Here is a 19,628-nt window from a genome sequence, read left to right as displayed (position 1 = left end):
AACATTGGAAATAAATTCACTTTAATTAATGACAGATGGGGTCGAAACTGGCCTTATGCAATGATTGTACGAGTGCACCCATGTGAATTGGCGCATCCGGGTAAGTAAATTTACATGTACTTTAAATAATATAAAATGCTTATTAGCGGAATCGTTACAAGACTTCGTCTAGAAAAAAACACGTATACAACCAACAAATGATCAAAACCAAAATACAGCACAAGTGGATAAAAGTCCAATGTCAAAGATCCGGCAGAATCAACATTCCCCAGGTCAGTTAATAAAGCGCATGAAAATATTTGCACAATAAATAATCTTCAGTGCGTATATCAGAGTTTATTTTCAGGTCCTAATGGCCTCTTCACGAGGTCTTTGTAGCCCGACCTGACCCGAGGTTAAATGTCTTATATACTGTAACTTATGTAACATTGTTCTACCTTTGTTACAAAGACCCATATACCAGCTGTTGCGAGCGCCAGACACGGGCGTCCGCAGGAATTTTCCCAGGGGGTGTCAAGGGGGGCTTTCTGACCCTTTGCCGCCGGAGGCGTAGAAAAATTAAAGAATAAGGCCAGATAATGGTGCATCATGAAGTATATCTGGAAGTTTACGAGTTAGGATTTGTAATTGATAAATTGACTGTATTGGAGTAGGATATACCAATTGTTATGCCCCCGGATCGAAAGATCGGGGGTATATTGTTTTTGGCCTGTCTGTCATTGTATGTGCGTGTCCCAAAACTTTAACCAAAACTTTAACCTTGGTCATAACTTTTGCAATATTGAAGATAACAACTTGATATTTGGCATACATGTGTATCTCATGGAGCTGCACATTTTGAGTGGTGAAAGGTCAAGGTCGAGGTCATCTTTCAAGTTCAAGGCTAAAAACAAAACAAATTCAAACACTTTAACCTTCTTCATAACTTTTGCCATATTGACATACTACTTGATATTTGGCATGCATGTGTATCTCATGGAGCTGCAAATTTTAAGTGGTGAAAGGTCAAGGTCATCCTTCAAGGTCAAAGGTCAAAAAAATAATTCAAAACGGCGCATTAGGGGGCATTGTGTTTCTGACAAACAAATATATTGTTCTCTCCTTTGATCATAGTGACTTTTCTCATATAGAATCAAAATACATTTTCTGACGCACATAGGGATTGTGAAAGCAAACATTAAGTATTTCAGAGAGAGCCCTATGAGAAGACGGCTAGTTCCGAACACACCATTGTAAAGCGAAACAAGGTGGACTGCAAAGTAAAAAAGCATACGAATCTTTAATATTAACTATTTCATCGAAATACGCCGTCAGTTAAAATATAAAGCGCAAAACGAACAGAATACGAAAGGACGACAGACTGCACATCAGCTATGGACGGCAAGTGGAACGGCGACATTTGTGATAAAGCTCCACATAATAGCCAAATATGCGTCTATTTTAGAGTCCATTACACAAGCACTTCAGGCTGTTCAATTAAACATGATCGGTGTCAAAAAGCACGTTGAAAATCATACATCGATGTTCACCGATCATCTAGAAAATGCGATTTTCGCTGAGGATATATTCGGTCCGGCATTAAAAACAGCCAAAAATATTGGTGTTACAATGACAATACCACGGCAATGTGGCCGTCAAGTACACAGAGCAAATGTTTGTGGAACCAGTGAAGAATACTATCGACGCACGATTTATACTCCGTACATGGACTCACTGATCCAGTCTCTAGAAAGCCGATTTTCATAATCTAATATGACTGCGTTCATGTTATATCAACTCCATCCGAACCACATCAAAATTTCAATCGATCAGACAATAAAGATACAGTCCTAACCATCGACGAATTTTATCAAATCGATAATTTTGAACAAGACGCAATGTCATGGTACAACGGGAACACGAAGGAATCCATCAAATAGAATGAGTAAGATTTTGTTGACTTGGTCAAAAAACGGATTTGTTTCCGGTCGTGCGTTAGGTGATGATCATATTATTATACCTGTCCCCCACCACTTGTACGGTGGAACGATCATTTAGCACGCTGAGACGAGTCAAGACATGGCTAAGATCCCTCATGTCCGACGACAGGCTCTCAGAATAATGCATGATGAGGTTCACAGGGATCGGATCAACACCGACAGGAATATTTTTATAAAAAAAATCATCGAGAAATTCGGCAGAGACCGACATCGCCTTTACATTCTATTTAGGGACTGAATAAATGTTAATTGTTAATAAATTGACTTCTCCGCACGAATGAATCATGTTTAAAACAATGTTTTGAGAGTTAATAAATTGTGCAATAACCGCATCCATGACTTGTTTACATGTAAATGGGAGTTGATAAATGTGTGAAACTAACCAGAGGTCTTTCTGACCCAAATTGTTTAATTCAGGAATCATAATTGTACACGTATAGATTTTTCCATATTCAACTAAATGTATCTTTTTCACTCATCAATTTTCCAGGGGGGGGGGAGGGGGTCAGCTGACCCCATTTGCCCCTGTATGCGGACGCCCATGGCGCCAGACGAAATACCTTTGGCCCAGTTTGACATGTATTTGTTTGATAACATGCGCGTGATAAAGTTTCAAAAATTTCGTCTGCTTCTGTAATTCTCTTCGCACGCACGACTATAATTCCACATCAGGAAACACGATAGCTGACGTAGAAAAACATTTACGCGTAGTAATTTATTTTCAATATATCAAGTTTGCAGAAGACATTTCCCGCCATTATTCGATTCCAGAACAACGCTGTTAGACAACATTCCCACGAGATCTGAGCAGAAACGTCTAAATCTTTATAGCTCGTGGTTTTCAAAATCATCTCAGCGTTTATTTTATCTCATTTCAAAGATTATAATATGATAGCAGGTTTTGAGGATGGAGCTTTATTTTCTCAAAACTGCGATAAAATCAATAAAACAGTTTTCTCTAAGCCGATGCAGTATAATAGACTCTTCCGTAAATTGTTTCAGCTAAGATGGGACACGTGTTACGGTAATGATTACGTCTCAATAAATCATAAATTTAATGCAATTGCAGATTTATCGTTTGCATGCTCGTTAAATGGTATGAACAATCGTATGTGAGTGGTTAGTGTATTACAGTTAGCTGTGGAAACAGTTGCCAATATATACACTGATTGATTACCAGCCAGAACCCGGGAACCTATGGGAGTCAAACATTTATGAGACATCGTGAGACAAACACAATCATCGTAATTCTTGCAGATGCTTGTGGATTGAAAATTTCCAATTTCCCAGATATTTAAAGGGATCTTTTCACGCTTTGGTAAATTGACAAAATTGAAAAAAGTTGTTTCAGATTCGCAAATTTTCGTTTTAGTTATGATATTTGTGAGGAAAAAGTAATACTGAACATTTACCATGGTCTAATATAGCCATTATATGCATCTTTTGACGATTTTAAAACCTAAAAATTATAAAGCGTTGCAACGCGAAACGATTGAATAATTTGGAGAGTTCTGTTTTTGTCGTTAAATTTTGTGAAACTACGAAGATTGCTTATATAAGGTATAAAATACTTCAGGTATATGTACTCGGCGGAATAGCTCAGTAGGCTAAACCGTTTTTACTTCAGGACTCTGGCAGGACTCCAGGGGTCACTGGTTCGAAACCTGATCCGGGCAATGTTCTTTTCCTTTTTTAAATTTTATTCTTGATTTTTTACTGGAGCTTTTACGATCCAATGTTTACATTTATCGATATAAAGCATTTAATGAATAAGTTAAAAAATGCCAAAATCTGTGAAAAGGCCCCTTTAATTTGATAAAAAAACAGCAACAATTTTTCATCTGTTACCGTAATTATTCACCGAACCTTGTGGCAAGAAACTTGAAATGTGAATAAAGTGTGAATTTACATTTGTATCAGACTTTCTTTTTATGTTATATTATATCTTTATACAAGCGTTTAACTTTATATACCCCCCCCCCCCCCCACACACACACAAAGAACAAAACAGAGCTATTAATATGTATATTGCACTTTCATTGAAGACGCCGATGTGATTTTTTAAAACATAATAATAAAACATTACATGTAATTCAATGAAGAAAAACACAAACTCGAACAACTGTTTGCCTCTGATTGCACCGAGTACCAGTGATTCATAATGATTTTAAATGGTATTTATTAAAAATACTTAATAAAATATTGCTGATAATCCTAAACAAAAGGAGCACATAATAATGAAAAAAGCACACAAAAACAACAAAACATAACACTATCGACTAAACAACGCACAAAGGAATCTCTATCCCTGGTGCTGTATGCATAATTATGTACCACATTTCGTCATGTATCCATTAAGTACGTGTACATGTACTTTACTAAATACCGAAAGGTTCTTTCTTGCCAAAAGTTAACCCACGTATGCCTAGCGTCTAGAAAAAGGCCTTGGCAAACAGCGTAGACCCAAAATGAGACGCCGCATGATGCGGCGTCTCATCTGGGTCTGCGCTGTTTGCTTTAAGGAATTTTCGTAAGAAATATTCTAAATATAGAAATAAATATACTTGACATCCCTAATTTTGGAAATAAATTGATCCAATTTAGAAGGAGGGGAGAGTCCACTAGGCATAAATGGGTTAAAAAAGAAAGAAAATCGTCTAGACATAATACATTTATATACAACCAAGAGAATTAGGTCAATGTACAAAAACATAACAAGCTGTTCTTATTCCAAGGTCGGAGATCAGTCATATACAACACACGCCGGTGCCTTTAAAACAGCGCTGCTGCAGATTTCCACAACAAACAGGCTGCAACGAGGTTAAAGGGCATATTATTAAGAAAATATTTTGTATGCTTTGTTACAAATAGACCGTGGTTTATATCACGAATGCCAGATGATGCGAACACGAGACAAACAGCCTTTGGCCCAGTTTTTTCCCCCTAAATAACACCCACAAGGTAATGTTTCAAAATTCCGTCTGCTCCGCCAAGTCTGTTTGCAAGCACGTTATAAAATGCAGATGCACGAAACAAAATAGCCGACGTAGACACACACATTTACGCGTAGTTAGGTAAAAATTTCGTAAAAAGTATAAAGGTTGGGGGGCGACGTTCCCACGAGATGCAAGCAGAAACGTTTAAAATCTGTATCGCTTGTGGTTTTCCTGATAATTCTGAGTGTTTATCTTTATCACAGTTAAACGATCATTAACCCTTTGCATGCTGGGAAATTTGTCGTCTGCTAAAATGTCGTCTGCTAAATTTCTAAAATTAGCATTTTCTTCGATTTTTTTTTCAAAGAATACTATCAGAATAGCAAACAGTTTGGATCCAGATGAGACGCCACGTTCTGTGGCGTCTCATCTGGATCCAAACTGTTTGCAAAGGCCTTCACAACTCGGTTCCCGCACTGTAAGGGTTAAAAGAAAGCCTGTTGCTAAATAAGTTTTTATTTTCAAAAGCGCTTATTAATAAATCAATGATCGGTCTAAAGACAAACTGATCATTATGGGTCGTAGAATGTTCGATAAATACTTTCAGCAAAGCACTGACATGTATTGCGGTAATATTTCTGTCTGGAGCACAACTCGTCATAACCGTAAACTAAACACTTGTGTATAGTATTGACTTCAACAATCTCATTAAATGCTATCCAAGATCGTATGAGAGTTGTAAGTGGAGTGCATCAAATGTAAGTCGTCAAATCTGTTGCCAATACATACTTTGAATTAATCACCAGAAAGAGCACAGGAACCGTGCGAATAATGGTTACGGGATTAATTTATTTATTGACAATCATTATCAAGATAATACGCGTTTGCCGATTTCCATTACCGGTAGTTCATAGATTGGCAGAAGCAATCATAGATCAACTGGTTTTGTTATTTATCACCGAACCCTTCAGCATGTGACATGCAATATAAGAGTGGGAACTTATTTTGTTAAATTGGTTTCTGGTTTCCGGCTTTATATTATATAGATAATCATAATGAGAGGGTCGCACTGTTTAAACGCGGCTTAATTCATGTGCGTACAGTGGCGTCCCAGATTAGAATTTCAATTCCTCCCAGACTAATCTTGGACGACACTTTCCGCCAAAATGGGATTTTCTCGAAGAAGAGAATTCCTTTAAACAATAAACTGCATAACAGCGAAAAGTGTCGTCCCTTCATAGCTTGTGCGGACTGCACATGCAAGTCTTAGGCGACGCTTTAAGCAAAAGCATTAAACACCGTTTTCCCATATCGTGGCCCATTTAGAAATTATATCTACCGGGATATATTCGCATAAACAAACGCTTCTTAACAAATAAATGATACTTTTGCAGCAGAAGCCAATAGTATTCTTTGATGCACACACAATAAAGTATTCAATTATAAATAGAAATAAAGATTTTATTTCTCAATTTCAATATTAAATATCAGATATAACATGATAACATCACATACTTGTAATATTTTGTATGGGCTCAAAATCCCCATTTCGTCTTCTGACACTTGTATAATTTGTTCAATTCTTACGCATCCAAACTCTAAAACGCCTTTTCGTCCGAAGCAACTGTAAATAAAAAATTATTTACCTGTATTCGTATTTCAGTGTCAGAAGTATTTTTAAATGTTTACTTGATGATCTGTGAGATATTCCTTTGAAAACAAAAAAAAAGCAACTTATGATGCAATCTTCTAAACCGCATAAAACGTTCGCTTGACAGTCTAAATTTGATGAATGCGTTCAGTGCTTTTTCAAAGGTATTACTTTCAAATTAATTTGTTAGAGGCACTAACACGTGTCAGTCGGAGCTGATATCACGTTAAAGCAAGCCTTAGTGCAGTTCTATATCTGTTACATGTGATATGCGATACACAGTTATCAGCATTTTACAACGAGGCTGCTCGTTTGATGTCGCAAGCGAACAATAAACACTTGTCATTTCTATCGGCTTCTGTTCTTTTCATGCGCGCGTCCTTAAACGTTTCTCAAAGGCTGAAACATGTTGCAGATATAATTATAAATTTATATCACCACGTATTTGGCCATTTTGATACGGCAATGATCAAATAACGGTGGCGAAATAATTATCCAATTATTGGAACATATAGGCGATAGGGCGATGATTCATTTGAATCGTGTACGGTTAATAAACGTGACAATATCGCCATTTATCTCCAATTTTATCTCATTTGGAGCAATTTGTCTCCTTCATCGTCAAATGTTGCAGCGTCTTTCATGTTCAAACGACCTCGGCGGCTTACATCATTTGCAGAGTCGCTTAGATCATTGAAATGCCGTTTACATCATTAACCGTGACGCTTAAATATAACAACTTGTAAAGTATGTTTATCCAATTATTGCCGGCTACAAAGTAAATAACGAGAAATAAAGAGAGCCGTAATCTAGCGTACAATTGGAAAGTGTCGACAGACACAACACAGCGGCAGAATTTTGCACTTGATGGTGAAAGGTTGCGTGCGGCGCCAGCAACAGCTCTACGAGGTCACGCGCACAAATATTAGTATGAAGATGATAATCAATCAAGCGAGTAAAAATGTGATTTTATATCTTTCTTTGTATAACATTTTTTACAATTTTGCATATCTAAGACATCCTTAAATAAATTTAAAATGGATACGCATATGCGTTCAGTAAAAAGGGTGCATGCAAATTAAATATTATGTAATTAATTATATCATAAGATTGCGTTCTCTTAGTCGTTGAGTTTTATATTTCGTAGGTGGGTGTACATAAACTGTAGTTTTATATAATATATATTATATATTTGCATAACAGATGTTATTCGTCTAAAAAGCATCACGAAGAAAAAAACAACATTACAAGAGCATACAAGCACTAATTTTATTATCTAATAATATGTTGCGCTACATAACAATATCAACGTCGTTCATTGTTTAAAAACAATAATTTGATACATATAAATATAAACGAAGCGAACATACCAAAGTAAAGCTTTACATATACTTTGGTTCAACAAGTATGAAACGTTTAAAAATCCCAGTGGAAATTAATTGAAATAATGCATTCCTTCATGAAGCGAATAATGACAGCAAATGAAGAAATGAAGATGCTTACCCCGGTAAAACGAGGTGACATGGCCGTGAAATATAACACATAGGTCTTAACATCAGATTTTTAAAGTACTTATAGAACTTAATATAATAAGAACCTCTAATTTATTAAAGGAAAATATGCACAGATTGGCCACCAACCTGTTGAACACTAATTGCAAGTCATACATGCTTTATTTAAACGATGATTCAAACTCAAAGACTTATTTCAAGATACCTTTAAACATATTGTAAATCATTGAAATATTAATACACAATGTAACTTAATTGTACCCAGGTGTAAGACACAGATAAAAAAGCTAAAAAGGCGACGAAAAATTATCCATAATTAGTGCCATATGTCACCGGTGCCTTCGGCTTAAAACCGCGTGACAGCGTCTTTTATGCGGTGACGTAATCAAATATTGGTAATTCATCCAATTATCTCCCTTAGAAGTACGCTTGTCATTGTCATTAATCCCCACTTAACACTGCAGTAGGCTTTTTTGTCAGCTTTGGCGGCGGATGCTGTTAAAATTGCCCTAAAGGTGTCTGATAAAAGGCTTCTGCAAGTGTAAATAATTCTAGACATTTATGCTGTTTGTTCTTTCGTAAGTAAACAAGAGTGTACCCCACCCTCTTGTTTTGTATACATAAGGAAAATATTGCGTGTAGGGTTCATTGTGTGGTTTAATTAATTTCAGATCTGTTCGATTGTATTTATCATCACGAAAAGAGAAACATAGAGAATACTAGGTTAGCGTTGAATACAGAGAAGTTTATGTTGCGAGGCTTAGAACGCCGGAAGTGCGAGCCTTGGCGAGCGCTTTCGGTGTTCGAGCCGAGCAACATAAGCTTCTCTGTATTCAACGCTAATCCTAGTATTCTATTTATCCCATTTGATTTTTTCAACGTGACATTTAACATAAATCGATCCAGTAACCTTAACAATAATTTTAATTCAGTCATAAAAGCGCTTAAAATCTAACAACTGTAACCATGCGTAGTGATATACATGTATTTGTTCTGGTACGCAAAATAGTCTTTAAAAATTCACAAACAAACTGTGAAACAAGTAAAAATATCACCATATGCCTACATTCAATTTTATGCAGTATGCGAAGTTTAACACTTTACGACCGCGAAAAGAAGATTTTACTTTACTATAATTTTATTTTCGAAAGGAAATGATCAAAATCCAATATGGCGGCGAATGATCCTGACAAAATGCTGTCGATGTCAACATACATGTACACCATCGACGACCTAGTTCTGGCTACCATAACTTTAAATGTCGCTTTTAATGATTTTTGACTGGCGCGACTTTGTACAGGTCTGTCAATACTAGATAAACTGTACGCTGAAGTTTCTTTAGCTATCGAAGACCTTGACAATTTTGACGAGTAAACAGACAATTGCAGCGACTGACACTTTATTTGACAAAATATACAGGGCAATACGTTTTCCGACTTCGGACGACGAATTTAAGGACGCGCAGAACGTGTTTTTATATAATGTTATGGGTATGCCGTGTGTGATCCGATGCATCAATGGCGCCCATGTTAAAATCATTTCCCCGAGAACAGGGAACGACAAAAGTACAATTTCAAAAATCAAAACACGTAAGAACTAGTATCTTACCTTTAATTATCCTTTAAAATCCATCTAATAATCCATTTAACTCAATAATTGACGATTTTGCATCTAGGGTCTTTAATAATTATTTTAGCATAGGTAAATAAAGACCCTTATGCCATTCTAACACTTTATTCAAATGGGTTTATGAACGCGATTAACTTTCTTCTTCGTCACACGCTACGTCATGTACTCTACATTACTGTTATGCAAATGAACCGGAGCAGTTTATCTAATAATAGCCGTTGGTAAACTCGGTTGCATTTGCAGATTTCTGCATACAAACATAATTATGTTTAAACTTGCACAATGTTTTATTTATCTATGGTAAATGCCCTTATTGTACGAAAAAATAATTTAATATATAAATACACAAAGAATGGAAAACATTCCAGTACACAAAAGATAAATGAGTAGAAAATACCCGTGTACAAAATGGGACGTTCCCAATTCCAGTGTGGTGCTATTTTTACCATCTTATACTTTACACAGCTCTATGCCTAACGTGAATTAAATAGGAAAGCAAACATAGCAGATTATTCATGAACTGTGCGATATGTGTATGGCTTGTTGTACATTCTTAATATTTAAGGTAAATGTCAAAAGTATATGCTTTGGTTATAAACAATGCACATTACACGAAATAAGGAAAATGTGATCAATTGACAATTCAGATATGTCGACATACAGTACATGTAGAAAACATGTGAAATAAATCGCGTTTATAATAAATCGTCAAAAAATGGGGAAAATGACGCAATAAGTATGTCATTTTATGACGCCATCAATCAGCTGATTCATTATACGGATGGCGAAAAATGATGTCATATGACTAGATTTAAAGGTTGAAGGTCGTATAATTTTGAAGCTTACTAGTAAGCCTTAAGTTTTGTCGACTTTGTTTCTTATGAAAAATCATTTAGTGGTAAAGTAAATATAAATAAAAAAATAACAAAACAAAAATCGTGTAATTTTATATTTTATTTCAACAGTTCTTTTGTTGAATATGACATATATATATTTTTTGCAACATATGCACATTTTCTTCTAATGGGTGACCTTAAAATTCGATCAATGAACCAAACAATATCGACCTAATTTTAGCGCATATCGCATGACGTCATTTAAAAAGTAGTCCGTGCACGCGACAGGTATATTCCACAGTGTTGAATACAAGCAAGTATATTCCACAACGTGTTATACCGTCAATGTCGCGCTGAAAATGGGATAAAATCGAATACTTTCTAGGACAATGGCCTTTGAAAGACGCAGTAGCTAATGATTTTTATTGAACTTCAACCGTTCTTTGAATCGGCGTCTTTTGAACCCTCGATGAAAATCGGGTGAATAATTTTCAAACTCGAAAATCATTTAGTCCTGTTTTCTCACGGTTAATTTAGATTTACGAGAGCTGAGCTTTAAAACGACACACATTAAAAATTTAAACATAACACTCGTTAATTACAGCTAAATTTTCATTTCGAGTTTAAATATAATGTAAAGGATCGTTATTCGTCCAACATTTTTTATGTCAGTTAAAGTTCCATAAGCCAGATATTTAGTGAAGTTATTTTGTATACGCGTCGCTTTACACCATTTTAAGGTGGTAACAATATCACAAAAATAAAGCAAAATGTTGGACAACTAGATATAAGACTTGATATTCATTTGAATACATGAACGCATTATGCGCATTATTCAAAACTGAACTCAAATAGACTTACTTGCATTGAAATTATCATCTTATTTTCAAGGACAGTTCGTCATTCGTGTGCAACAGCAGGTGTTTAATGATGTACGTGCAAAATGTCATTGGAGAATGTCATGTGATGATTTCATTCGATACGGACGGACTTGACTCTGGGCCCATGTAGGCATTTGCAAAAAAATACAAGAAATCGAGAGAGGGCGTTGTCGCTGCAAATGTTTTGCGTACGAAGAAAAATATTTGCCCAAATGTCAACATGTTTTGCTATGTGTTTTGGTGAGGTGACTACATATGTGGGTTTGTTATTTTCTTTGAGATTGAGTTGTTTTTTTGCAGCATGTACGGTAAATCATTAATTCGCTGCTTGTCAATAGACTGATAATACAATATACGGCACATAAGAATCGTTTCCGCTTTTGATCGTAAATGCTATCAGTGTTATAAAAAGAATGTTTGTAATTAAAGACCATCATTTTTCGACAAAGTGGGTATGGACAAAGCAACATGTTCATGCTAAAGACTTATTTGAAGATTAGGAGAAGTATCAGCAACCGATTGAATTTATTGTCTGTTTCTCTTGAACTTTCGAAGGTTTACGTTTGTTTGCCAATGATTGCATGATTAACGTGATAAATTTCGATGAACAATAGAGCCGTGTTCTGAGAAAACGGCATAATGCATGTGCGTAAAGTTTCGTCCCAGATTAGCCTGTGCACAGGCTAATCAGGGACGACACTTTCATCTTTTATGGTATTTTTAGTTTCAAGGAAGTCCCTCCTTACCGAAAATCAAGTTAAGGCGGAAAGTGTCATCCCTGATTAGCCTGTGTGGTTTGCACAGGCTAATCTGGGACGGCACTTTACGCACATACATTATGCCCAGTTTTCTCAGAACGCGACTCATTATATTACGCTACTTTAAAGTTATTGTTGCAATAGATTAGTCCAAATAAGTTAAGAGGTTTCGAGTGGTACAATTTGGTACGAGATCACTTTCAGGTGTTAATCATTCATGGTCCTACTTTCAGGATAACCTCTTAATGAATAATCGAAAGCAGCCTTTTTGCTATGCCAGCTTTCAGCCTTCTACAATTAAGAACAATTAAAGAGATTTTAGTGGAACGCTTCGCCCTGTCTTCAATAGTTGTGACCTAATTGTACTTGAATTGAGCTTCTGTGGACCCAAGCTGCAGAGGAAATGCCATTACAATACAAGAATCTGATAATACACATAATCGGTGTACATTGAGGCATAATGCTTAGTTTGCTACAAACAAATAATGTATAGCTTCAAATGGTTCCCCTTAAAATAAGCAAACAAAAATAAAATGTATAAAATTATATTCCTAAAAATATTTACTGGATACGAGCCAAAGTGGTATCTGAAACACTCAGTGTGTCCGGTAGACGCCTATTTGAACTATGCACATGACTCGAATTGGTGGGCTTAAACAATCATTAAACGATTGCAGTTATTGAAACATTATCCCATTTATGCCTAGCGTCTAGAAAAAAGGCCTTGGCAAACAGCGTAGACCCAGATGAGACGCCGCATGATGCGGCGTCCCATCAGGGTCTCTGCTGTTTGCTTAAAGGAATTTCTGTAAGAAATATTCTAAATATAGAAATAAAAATACTAGACATCCCTAATTTTGGAAATAAATTGATCCAAATTATAAGGATGGGAGAGTCCACTAGGCATAAATGGGTTATTCCTCCGAAACGGAAAGTGCATGTGCGCTTCTTATTATTGTAATTGCCGACACTTAGACATTTGGTAGCAGCCCTTCTGATCTGGAAATAGGCCCTTATTAATCATACAAGTTGTGGGAAATGTCGATGAAGATAATGGAATGCACTCGAGTCACCATAAATGCGTATCAAAATGCATGTTTTATGCATGCACGCTGTGGGGATCTGAATACATTTCTATCTTGAAAATCAGTAGAACATTGTTCAATGGTGTATTCTATTTATTTAAAATTAGATAATTATCACTAAACCTAGATTATTGTGTGTAGCTAAAAAACAACAACATCTGTTTGTTAAAACTAAGGAAGTTGATTATATGACATTTGGAAATTCATACAACACAACTGCCCAAGTCAAGTATTCGGTCATGAGTCGACCTTTTAACGACCCTAAATAATTATTAAGCCGCGTTCTGGGAAAACTGGGCTTAATGCATGTTCTGAAAGTGTCGTCCCAAATAAGCTTGTGGAGTCCGCTAAGGAGTTCCTTTAAAGCAGGTCTGTCCTAAACGTAAATCCAGAGTATGCGGAAAGTATTGTGCGAGATCAGCCTGTGCGGACTGCACAGGCATTGAGCCCAGTTTCCTACAAGGCGGCTTATTTGTCGACATTCTGGTCAAATTCGATGGTAAGTTTAATTAAGTCCAACTTGAACAATAGCACGGAGCTTCTTGCATGCTTAGGCAAGTCTTGATTACCAGAAGAATACATTGAACTTCGCTGTGGGAAAACGTTGTTTAATGCATTTGTGTAAATATTCGTCCCATATTAGCATGTGTTATGCGTACAGGCTAATAGGATGGCGATTTCACTTTAAGTTGAATTTTTCGTGTAAAGGAAGTGTCTTCTTAGTGAAAAGTCTGCACAGGCCTATCTGGGACGACTATTTACGCACAGGCCTATCTGGGACGACTATTTACGCACAGGCCTATCTGGGACGACTATTTACGCACAGGCCTATCTGGGACGACTATTTACGCACAGACCTATCTGGGACGACTATTTACGCACAGGCCTATCTGGGACGACTATTTACGCACAGGCCTATCTGGGACGACTATTTACGCACAGGCCTATCTGGGACGACTATTTACGCACAGGCCTATCTGGGACGACTATTTACGCACAGGCCTATCTGGGACGACTATTTACGCACAGGCCTATCTGGGACGACTATTTACGCACAGGCCTATCTGGGACGACTATTTACGCACAGGCCTATCTGGGACGACTATTTACGCACAGGCCTATCTGGGACGACTATTTACGCACAGGCCTATCTGGGACGACTATTTACGCACAGGCCTATCTGGGACGACTATTTACGCACAGGCCTATCTGGGACGACTATTTACGCACAGGCCTATCTGGGACGACTATTTACGCACAGGCCTATCTGGGACGACTATTTACGCACAGGCCTATCTGGGACGACTATTTACGCACAGGCCTATCTGGGACGACTATTTACGCACAGGCCTATCTGGGACGACTATTTACGCACAGGCCTATCTGGGACGACTATTAACGCACAGGCCTATCTGGGAACACTATTTACGCACAGGCCTATCTGGGACGACTATTAACACACAGGCCTATCTGGGACGACTATTAACACACAGGCCTATCTGGGACGACTATTTACGCACAGGCCTATCTGGGACGACTATTTACGCACAGGCCTATCTGGGACGACTATTTACGCACAGGCCTATCTGGGACGACTATTTACGCACAGACCTATCTGGGACGACTATTTACGCACAGGCCTATCTGGGACGACTATTTACGGACAGGCCTATCTGGGACGACTATTTACGCACAGGCCTATCTGGGACGACTATTTACGCACAGGCCTATCTGGGACGACTATTTACGCACAGGCCTATCTGGGACGACTATTTACGCACAGGCCTATCTGGGACGACTATTTACGCACAGGCCTATCTGGGACGACTATTTACGCACAGGCCTATCTGGGACGACTATTTACGCACAGGCCTATCTGGGACGACTATTTACGCACAGGCCTATCTGGGACGACTATTTACGCACAGGCCAATCTGGGACGACTATTTACGCACAGGCCTATCTGGGACGACTATTTACGCACAGGCCTATCTGGGACGACTATTTACGCACAGGCCTATCTGGGACGACTATTTACGCACAGGCCTATCTGGGACGACTATTTACGCACAGGCTTATCTGGGACGACTATTTACGCACAGGCTTATCTGGGACGACTATTTACGCACAGGCATTACGTCCTGTTTTCCCAGATCGTGGCTCAATTATTTTGTGCAAGCTTTTGCATTGGAAAAATGTGGCTTTTGCATTGGAAAAATGTCGCTTTTGCATTGAAAAAATGTGGCTTTTGCATTGGGAAAATGTGGCTTTTGCATTGGAAAAATGTGGCTGGCTTTTATTATTATCTTGTTCGCGTTTAATTTCAAAATGTAATGATTTGAATCATTCAGTTCGATATAAACACATGATGGAATTGTATACTATTTATAAACTGATGACTTTAACGTAAAGATTTAAACGCGTCACGAAAAGTATTTATATAAACGCGTGATGAGATGTCGAGGTAAGTGGTTGAATCTTTATATAACGGTACAGTGAAATCCTAAGCAACTGTTACTTCAAAATATATGTGTATTATTCAAAACATTTGGTACATAAACAAATGCATCCTCTAAACTTTTCATTACAGACCATAACATAACAGAAACAGGTATTTTAGATTTTTTTCATTTAATGCTCAATGGCATAAACAACATGAGTTTTTATTAAATACAAAACAACTAAAACAAACATCATTTGGAAGATAAAGCAATTCAAATACAAAGGAAATTAACATGTTTAGTGATTATGGCAAATGTATTAGATTAATGCACAGTGACTCAAAATGCCAATCGTTCTTTTAAAATTGCAACAGTTATAACATTACACGCTGCTTCTTTTCTTTGTAAAACAATGTATAATTATTGTATAGTAATGTACATATGCAATTAACTTAGCGCATGGACTAACAGCGCTGCAGACTTGGTAATGGAAGCCGCGACAGGCTTTTATCTCCGGTCTTAACTCTTTCAGTGCGGGAACCGAATTTTAAAGGCCTGTGCAAACAATTTTGGATCCAGATGAGACGCCACAAAACGTGGCGTCTCATCAGGATCCAAACTGTTTGCTATTCTGATAGTATTCTTTGAAAAAAATCGAAGAAAATGCTAATTTTAGAAATTTAGCAGACAACATTTTAGCAGACGACAAATTTCCAGCATGCAAAGGGTTAATATAATTCAGCCTCGTTCTGGGAAAACGGGGTCTAATGCATGTACGTCAAGTGCGCACATGCTAGGTAGGAACGACGCTTTCCACCTAAAGTGGATTTTCGCAAATAAGATACAACATGCAAACGGGGAAAAGCTTACAGTATCGTCCCTGATTAATCCACACAGGCTTATCTGGGACTAAACTTTGCGCAAATTAATTAAGCCCTATATTCCCAGAACGATACTCTATTAGGAATCCTAATTGTCCTCATATTGAGACATAGATCGGGCTACTTCGAACTGATTGTGTTTGGTGTTTGTCTCAGAAACTCGAATCTTGGGGAAGGTGAAAATAAGACCTCTAGCGCCAACCATCTTGCCTTAATCGGCATTATTATGTCAACTGCATCACATGTGTCATGTCCTGTTAGTTGACTTCGTATTCAATGTCAAGATATTTCAAAAAGTAATTAAGAAAACATGTAATATGTCCTGTATTTAACAAGCCGATGTTTCCTATAAGCAAGACATTTACACTATATGCTTCAAGGTTTATGCTTTTATTGGAATAATTGGATACATAATATGTAATTATTAATTTCAACGACGATTTTGCAAACCGCGAATTAGGTTATAGTATGGGCTTATATGTATTTTACTAAACAAGTATGTGAGAAAAACCTTTTTTGGCGACGTGCTTGTGTTTCAAAACGTATGTTTCAAGAATAATTTGTACACATATACATTTGAAACAATATCGGACGGGCCAATGAAACGACATATACTCTGATGATAGTGATTTTAGATCCGTTTCTTAACAAACTTCCGAACCTTCCCGGATACACCCGAATATATACGATTTGCAAACACAATACAAAACTTAATGACATCACTTCCGTTTTGAAGAAAACTCCATTACTAATCAAAATAGGCTACTAACAAGACCAATTGTCAGACGACAAGTTTAATAAATTAGAACACTTCATAGCTACTCACTGGCCGGACGCTTTCGTCGGGGCGATCGTCTGAAAAGATCGGTCAGATAAGGTCAGATCGAATGTCCAGCCGGTCAGCGCTGACCGCAGGTAAAATGACCGTTAATATCTTTATGCGCCCGGATCAAAGCGATAGTCGTATCATCGACGCGGTTTAATTAAGATTTAATTGATATTAGCATGCAGATGAAACGGAATAACGGATAAATGACGGCGTAACTGCACTGTTTTACAAATTGGTAGCATCTGGTTTAAGCTGTCGTATGTTGGAAGAGACTGTAAAATGAATGTTATAGTCCCCTGTAAAATAAATTTATAGAAGCCACGAATAAGTGTCTGTGGACAATCCAAGCATCAATTCGAGTCTTGTTGCTATATCAAATCGCCCCTTGGTGCAAAAAGGTACCATGTGATATTGAAATAAGAAGGCACATGGTTTCTTTTTGCTCCAATCGGGCGCTTATCATATGCTTAGGGCTCGTTAACACAAGTCAATGTAGAAGTAGTTATCTGGACCAAAATTATTTTCACTAAAATGTTACCTATAAAATAACCAGGTAAGGCTGAGCATTTAACTTGTTAAAGCTTGTTTCTAAGTGTTCCAAACATGTGTGTTTGATTTATTATGATAGTCATTTAATATAATTCATTTTCGTTTAATGCCGTTTTAATTGTTACCAAAAATACTTTTTGTTTTGTTTCACACGTGTATACATGATCTCACTGCTTGAATAATGATTCCTTAATGTCCGTGTCTGAAAAAGGCTATTTCTAATATCGCGCGGTTGACCTTGCGAACCGAAATTCGATACGACAATAAGTGTAAAGAGCACATGAAAAATACATATCTTTTAAACACACTTGTCTGAAACACGATCGTCGCAAACAATCCCGGAAATCTTGTTATAATTTTCAAGATATTATCAAATATATACTTATAGTTTGTACTTATTTTTAGTACAGCAAACAAGTTTACGCAAACTGAAGCAATTGACCTATTTCCAAGATCGTACGATATGCATATATATATCTAGCATGTGGACTGCGCATCATTTAAAAATAGTAAATAGTGAATCACAATGTGATGTAACACATTTCAATTGTTTTATATACAAACACCATGGACATGCTTAGTGAGTAAAAATTGCAACTCCGTAAGAGAGTAATCCAAGAACAATTTAGCACGGCAGTATTAAAAAAGGTTTGATTGGGCAATATTTCCCCTTAATTGAGTAATACTCGATGTTATTGGAAGTAGACCCTTTATAATTCATAGTCAACAATGTCTGATGAAACATCTTTAAATACGTTCAGGGCATGCTGTATTGCCCCCGCCCCGCCCCCCCCCCTTATTAATGAATAAAGTCAATGTATAATACCTTTTTCAAACATAAAATAAATATTTAATAAGAATTTTATATTGCTGATGAAAATGTTAAGAAAACAGTACTTAGCATGAAACACAATTGCGATATACACCACCAGTGGGACACGATTTCAGGCATAAATAAAAAGTTCTACTTCGAAGAGAAATTTCCTACATTTAAGTCCTGTTTTTTATAGTGCGTAGGCGTATTGCGATGCCTTTTGCGAATTTCATTCTTCGTTACGATTTTACTACTTCTACTGATTGTTTAGCACCCAATAAAACGTGTCCGTGTGACCACTAGATTTTATAAGTTAATTTTATCGTTTCTTAAAATGATATAAATGTGTGAAGCTACCATTTAAATCTTGCTATTAAAAGATACTCTTATTTTTTAAAATAAAAGAACACATTTACCGTCGATATGCCCATGTAACCATTAATTTTGTTTTGTTACTGTTTGTTTTTGATAGCAATTGTTAATTTTCTTACGCACACACATTCACAAATCCTCAGTATATTAATCACTTTCCATAATTAAAGTTTATACAGAAAATAAAGTGTGTCCCTTTAAATTATTATATGACACTTTGGTCAGTCAGATGAGATATATCTATCTACTCGCTGGGAAAAAGATTCGTCATTTTCCACCGCTTATGTTTTGGGAGAAATTTAACTTCACACAGACATTTAACAATCACAAATAATAATAACAAATAAGAAGGGAAAAAATAAGAAGAACAACTTGTTTGTTATATTGTTCGAAATGTTATTTCGATTAGATGTTTTGAAACGACTGGTTATTTAAGATAAATGTTGTGTTTAAATCTAGTTTGATTGCAGAGTATA

General features: G+C 36.8%; 1 long non-coding RNA gene across 1 annotated transcript; it reads right to left on the bottom strand.

Moving 5' to 3' along the window:
* Window positions 1-4,489: 4,489 nt before the first annotated feature.
* Window positions 4,490-10,907, bottom strand: LOC127858413 (uncharacterized). Its single transcript, XR_008038884.1, has 3 exons — window positions 9,686-10,907; window positions 6,431-6,539; window positions 4,490-4,789 (listed from the first exon to the last, which is right to left on the bottom strand). It is a non-coding gene; the product is annotated as an uncharacterized LOC127858413 (long non-coding RNA).
* Window positions 10,908-19,628: the final 8,721 nt, after the last annotated feature.

This window comes from Dreissena polymorpha, chromosome 14, assembly GCF_020536995.1.
Source record: "Dreissena polymorpha isolate Duluth1 chromosome 14, UMN_Dpol_1.0, whole genome shotgun sequence".
Lineage (NCBI taxonomy): Eukaryota > Metazoa > Mollusca > Bivalvia > Myida > Dreissenidae > Dreissena > Dreissena polymorpha.
Note: the sequence above shows the minus strand (reverse complement) of the source record. Positions and strands in the feature narration are given on the sequence as shown.